The 6,526-nt window shown below is 42.3% G+C and overlaps 1 long non-coding RNA gene across 1 annotated transcript; it reads left to right on the top strand.

The window, feature by feature from the left end:
* The first annotated feature begins 560 nt into the window (after positions 1-560).
* Positions 561-2,923, top strand: LOC113591708 (uncharacterized). The gene is made up of 3 exons (XR_003412231.3): positions 561-717; positions 1,498-1,614; positions 2,651-2,923. It is a non-coding gene; the product is annotated as an uncharacterized LOC113591708 (long non-coding RNA).
* The last annotated feature ends 3,603 nt before the right edge of the window (positions 2,924-6,526 follow it).

Here is a 6,526-nt window from a genome sequence, read left to right as displayed (position 1 = left end):
TTTGTCACAGAGAGATTTAGAATCTTTTTTTAATTCTCAAAGACTCCAAAGGCAAACCACATGGAAAGAGCCAATGCTGTAACCTGAGCACACGCTCCCTGGCCACCTGCCTCTGCTGCTGCAGGGTCACACCGTTCCTCCGTCTGCATGACCTCCAGCTTGGGTCCAGGCAAAAACAAACAAACAAACAAGCGATTATTCTCAACTGACAAAAACAGACATATATATATATATATATATATAAATATAAAAAGTGAAACTGTTGTATTTTTCCCTGTATCAAACTTTTTATTTACCTCGAAACTACAGAGCTGATGTACACAGTAAAGACAGTACTGTAACTTACACCAGAAACAAAGTTCTAATTAAAAAAGCAATACATTTACAGATGTGGGAAAGCCCTGCTATGCGAGGCCTTTATTTTGGAGCAAAAAGTGGAAGAGGAGAAGGGCAGTCTCCAAGTGCGGCAAAATTCCTGTTTTGTGCCCTGAACTGAAAATTCTCCATGACGTTCCTAACACACCCTTCCCATCGCAATGTTTATGTTCTAAATGAAACACAGAACTAGCATTCTTTGTCTTTCTCTCTTTTCTTATTTCATGTTTTGGTGGGAGGTGCGAGTTTGGTAGTTCTGCAGATGGACATTGCAGGACTTCACACTTCATTGCCTGAGAGCTCTTGGCTGTAGATCACCGCACACACTCCGCCGAATTTCAGGTGAGGGCCACATTTAGTGAGCTTGTTCTCAACAATGATGGGGGGTGGTAATGTTTAAGAATTATACTGAATTATACTGAAATAATAAAAACACCAGAAATATATTACAAAACATTTTCTATAAAAGGTAATTAGTAAGTAATTGGATAGTGGCATAATGTCTGCTGGTTTGGCACTGTCCTCTTACACAGATTTGAAATGAAATGATGACTGTGATTAAAGTTCAGAATTTCAGTTTTACCTCAGTTTGCCTTACTGGATAAACCAGAAATATGTGCATGTCAGGACACCATGAGTTGTTCTTGTGCGCCTTTGCATGAGTGGGCTACACCCAAGGGGGCTAAATACAGATCTACAAGTGAGTTTTCATGTGCCCCAAACTGCTTTGATCCAAGCAAGCACTTCAAAACATAAGGAGTTAAGAAGAGAGACAGAGAGAGAGAGAGAAATCCCTGAAGTCACTGTGCTATAAATAGAAGTATAAATGATGTAAACAATCTTAAATCAGAGCTGACATTTTGGAGTTTTTGACATTTTTGAAACTTTTTTGAAACTTTTTTCTTTCTCTTTCCCTCTCCATCATTCTCTCTCTCTCTCCCTCTCTCTCTCTCCCTCTCTCTCTCTCCCTCCCTCTCTCTCTCCCCTCTTTCTCTCTCTCTCTCTCTCTCTCTCTCTCTCTCTCTCTCTCTCTCTCTCTCTCTCCCTCTCTTTCTTTCTCTCTCTCTCTCTCTCTCTCTCTCTCTCTCTCTCTCTCTCTCTCTCTCTCTCTCTCTCTCTCAGGCATGTCTAAGCTGGAGAAGTGGACGTGTTTGTACACAGGAAAGGATGGCAAAAAGTGTGAGCTGAGCAATGCAGAGCTTAGTGAACTGATAGAGAACGAGTTGAACTGAGTTCAAGGTGAGAGAGAGAGAGCGAGAGAGAGATTGAGTGAAAGAGAGAGAGTAACAGAGAGAGTGAGATTATGTGAGATTGACTGAATGAGAGAGAGAGACGGAGAGAGAGAAAGTGAGTTTGAGTGAGAGAGTGACAGACAGTGAGAGCGAGAGTGAGAGGGAGGGTGAGAATGCTCATTTGTTTGTGAAACTTCAGTAAGTTATCACTACTGTGTAGCGTATGTGTGGTGTGTGCGGTGTGTGTGATATGTGCACTATGTCCTCGCAAACCTGCTGAACTGGAAACTAAAAGTGTGATACTGTAAAAGAAACTTTACAGCCAATTTTTTCAGATTTGCTTTTGAACAAGCAAACCCTTTGACCACAGCGACAAAGAAACAGGGCAGGGTGAAACAGATGGTTGCTATGGCAACACTGGTGACGAGGGATTTCCCTGCGTGACCCAGAAGCCCGTGACACTCCCGAACATCCTCTCTAAATAACACTTTCTCTTTATGTGTCGTGCAAGTCCTGAACGGTGCATCAAAACCATAACACATGTAGTAGAGGAATATCCCTTCTTCTCTGTACCCTTTTCTCTCAGTTCTTATTTCAGTGAGCTTGACCATTACAACTTTTCCAAAACTGCGCTAATGCATTAAGGAATATAAGAACGGTACTATATTTTAATAATAGTTAGCTTGAAAAGAACTGTAATTAGCATGAAATATTACTAGAAGATGAGAAAGGAAATAAATAAACAAATAAATACTTAAAGTTGTTTACAAACAGGACAAGGGTGTGTGTGTGTGTGGTGTGGTGTGTGTGTGTGTGAGGGATGGACAGTTTGTCAGTACTATAGAAACAGCTAAACTAAACTCAGGGTGGATCATCTCAATTTCTGTAAAGCACTTTTTTGTGTAACTGATCACATATTTCACATTCAGAAAGTGCAGCTCTCTTTCTACAGTGTTATTGCTCTTACAGTTGCTGGGTTCACTGGGGTTTTTGTCTTTCTTTATCTCTCTCTCTCTCTCTCTCTCGCTTTCTCTCTCTCTCAGGCTAAGAGGACATACAGGACATACAGGAAGCCTTGGACAACATAGAGAAGAATCACGACGGACAGGTGAACTTTCATAAGTTCAGCCGCTGCGTGGCCATCCAGGAGATACTTCAGGAAGAAACATGGCGAGCAATGTGGGAAGGGCCAAAGCTAAGCAATAGCGCCCCTGGCACACATAATGTGAGCTTAATGACACTGACGCCAGCATACATTTTCATGGATGTTCATTTTTGACATTCTACATTGAAAATAAAATTATGACAGCAGCAAATCATGACTTTATATTGTTTATTTTTAATAATATGCTTGAGATTGAGATGTGTTTCTCGCTCCGTGTCCTCTTAGAATATTATGAGTCAAATGCTCTTGCCGGCCAGTGATTGTTTCGGTCCGCGGGGAAGCCATGCCCCTCTGCGGGAGCGAGTGGCAAATTGTGAGACACCATATCCATCATAAACTAGCAACAACATAGTTCAATACCCTTCTGCCCAGAGAAAGGAGTACTATAGAAAATAAAGAAAAAATAGTTGGTAATTTACGTTAGCGTTATCTGACCTGGTCACCAGGCTGGGAAAACATATCTGACACTGTCAGATAGATTAAGTTAGATTAGTTAACATTCACTAACATTGTGATCAAAATGCTCAAGTCTATAGCCAATCAATACGCGGTATATTTTTAGCACTACTATTATGAATATCCTCCTTGTTCTGTATCTAAATCAAAACACGTATTGACTAGTAATTAAGTTTTCATGCCAAACCCAGAGTGGCGTTAGTCTACGTACTCCTTCCAGAAGTGACTAATGTGTGAGGAAATGCCACAGAATCAGAAGCCATTTAGTCTCTGCAAACGTTAGCGAGCTAACCCAGAACAAGCTAACCGACACTGCTCAAACATGAAGGGAAGACTGTAATGACTGCAGTGTAGTACCAAGTCAGTTCAACTCCAGGGATATCAGGATGTCCAGTTAGGATGCATAAGCAACTGTGAATCAAATAACAAATAATAATAAAAGCTATAAAAGGTAGCAAGTGTCACACTGCACCAGCGACTGTAGGCTTTGTTGGTCTTGGTTTAGTCTTATAGTGACACTGCTGGCTTCTACTGCATGTTTCTCCAGAGTAGCTATTTAATCTAAATAACGTAGTATGTAATAATATAGTAAATTATTTAGATGTGATTTTAGTGGCCTTATAAGAGTATGTCTGACCGTACGAGATGTTTTTAAAATCAGATACAACGTCTGAGCTGCCGCCCTGACGCTCAACGTACTCTCAGTACAAGCCAGGAAGCTCCAAGCGCAAACCGTGCAGTGCTCGTCACAAGACATTTACCTACTAGCAGCAGATCTTACTGAATCAGGTGGCAAACTAGCCACACCAAACCTAAAAAGGATTCCCCATGGTACATTAGCCAAAACCCATCAGAGACACCAACAGTCTCAACAGGTTTTCTCCAGGAATTGTTGCATTGAGTTCCTGTAGATTTGACAAGGAAAAATAAAAAAAAGGACAGGGAATTCTGACATCACTTCAAACCATTGTAGACACCTAGCACGCAGACATCTGAGTGGATACAGGCGTCGCTCTAGCAGGATTCATTTACATAAAGTTCAGCTTGGCCTCACAGACCCCCCCCCCCCCCCCCCCGCCTGCATGTACGTGCGTTAGAACATGGACACCGTTCCTTATGTCAGCCTTGGAATGATGGGATACTGACATGGCTCCAGGAGTTATGGGATACTGGCATGGCTCCAGAAGTTATGGGATACTGACATGGCTCCAGGAGTTATGGGATACTGACATGGCTCCAGGAGTTATGGGATACTGACATGGCTCCAGGAGTTATGGGATACTGACATGGCTCCAGGAGTTATGGGATACTGACATGGCTCCAGGAGTTATGGGATACTGACATGGCTCCAGGAGTTATGGGATACTGACATGGCTCCAGGAGTTATGGGATACTGGCATGGCTCCAGGAGTTATGGGATACTGACATGGCTCCAGGAGTTATGGGATACTGACATGGCTCCAGGAGTTATGGGATACTGGCATGGCTCCAGAAGTTATGGGATACTGACATGGCTCCAGGAGTTATGGGATACTGACATGGCTCCAGGAGTTATGGGATACTGACATGACTCCAGGAGTTATGGGATACTGGCATGGCTCCAGAAGTTATGGGATACTGACATGGCTCCAGGAGTTATGGGATACTGACATGGCTCCAGGAGTTATGGGATACTGACATGGCTCCAGGAGTTATGGGATACTGACATGGCTCCAGGAGTTCACACCAAAACATGAGAATGCCCGTGTTGATCCAACCAAACTGTAAACTTTGTGTTTGTTATTTGTATTTTTTTTTTCAAATATTTGCAAATCTTTGGAGTGTTTTTCTAAAGCATTCAGTTATGCATTTTGTGCGTGTGTGTGTGTGTGTGTGTGTGTGTGTGTATGTCCAAACAAGTTTCCACAGAAAGCGAACTACAAACACAACATTTCCTGGGTGAACGCCAAGTGAACACACACCACTGTTTTAAAAGTAAGTCATCATGTTAAAGTTGCAGGAGAGAAAAGGGCCATGGACACATTCAAATCATGAGATCAAAGGCAGCACGCAAACACAAGCCTCTCATTTGTCCCAGGCGAACTGACTTCATCATCTGGGCAGTTTTTTAATGTGTTATCTAGAGAGTTAAATCTATTTGTCAAGTTAAATAGCCACTACATCACCAGCATGAGAAAGTTTCAAGTTTACCTATTCAAACACACCCACATGGTGTGTTCTTGTCTATCTTAAATAGAATGTTGTTTGTGGTAAGCAACTTTCAGGCTTGGTTTAGCTGCTTCTAGCTGGCTAAAATAACATTGGCTCATCTTTATTTTTACACACTACATCATTCTCACCATAATTAGCTATGCATCCATCCCGTTCTTCATCTTTATTTCTTAATGCAAAAATACGAAAGGAGTTAACATTATGCGTTTGCCACCTCCCACTACCCCGATCCTGTGATCTGCAGGGACGCTTTCTGGAGCTGCAGTAATGTCATATTTATAAAGACCAGCTGAGACTCTCTCAAGCCCTTTTTGTGCTGCATTAGTGTGGTTTCCCTTGCTGCTGTATCCCTGTTGTTCTTCTCTCTATATGGAACAGACTACAGGCTCTAAAGGGACACACACACACACTTTCATACACACACAGCATCTTATATTGCAACCTTTATGTGCTTAAATATGTATTACTGTACCTAAAATCTGCAAAGCCTACACCTAAGCCTAATCACAGTTTTAGCCTCAGTGACAGAAATAAACAAAAGTAAAGTGGCAGAAGAGAACAGGGACCTGTTTCCTGGAGGCACCAGAGAAATGTCCCTACAAGAACAAAACACACACACACACACACACACACACACACACACACACACACACACACACACACACACAGAAGAGAACAGGGACCTGTTTCCTGGAGGCACCAGAGAAATGTCCCTACAACAACAAAACGGTTTTCCTTCTATTATTCTGGTCCCATAGAACACACACGCACACTTGCACACACACACACACACACACACACACACACACACACACACACACACACACACACACACACACACACACACACACTCTCATACACACACACACACACACACACACACAAAATGGCGGCACACAAATTTGACTTGTGATTGGAAAAATGCTAGACTCGATGATTTTGATTTAACAACATATCCTATAGAATCTTGTAGTGGACCAGGAAATGACGTGATATCAGGATAACGTGTGTGCACTAGTGTTCATGGTGTGCCTTTTCCTAATCCGTGTCTCCAGGGTCTGTGTAGCCAATCCACTCAGTTTTATGA

The sequence above is a fragment of the Electrophorus electricus genome, chromosome 14 (genome assembly GCF_041902795.1).
Source record: "Electrophorus electricus isolate QZ-2024a chromosome 14, ASM4190279v1, whole genome shotgun sequence".
In the NCBI taxonomy this organism is placed as follows: domain Eukaryota; kingdom Metazoa; phylum Chordata; class Actinopteri; order Gymnotiformes; family Gymnotidae; genus Electrophorus; species Electrophorus electricus.
Note: the sequence above shows the minus strand (reverse complement) of the source record. Positions and strands in the feature narration are given on the sequence as shown.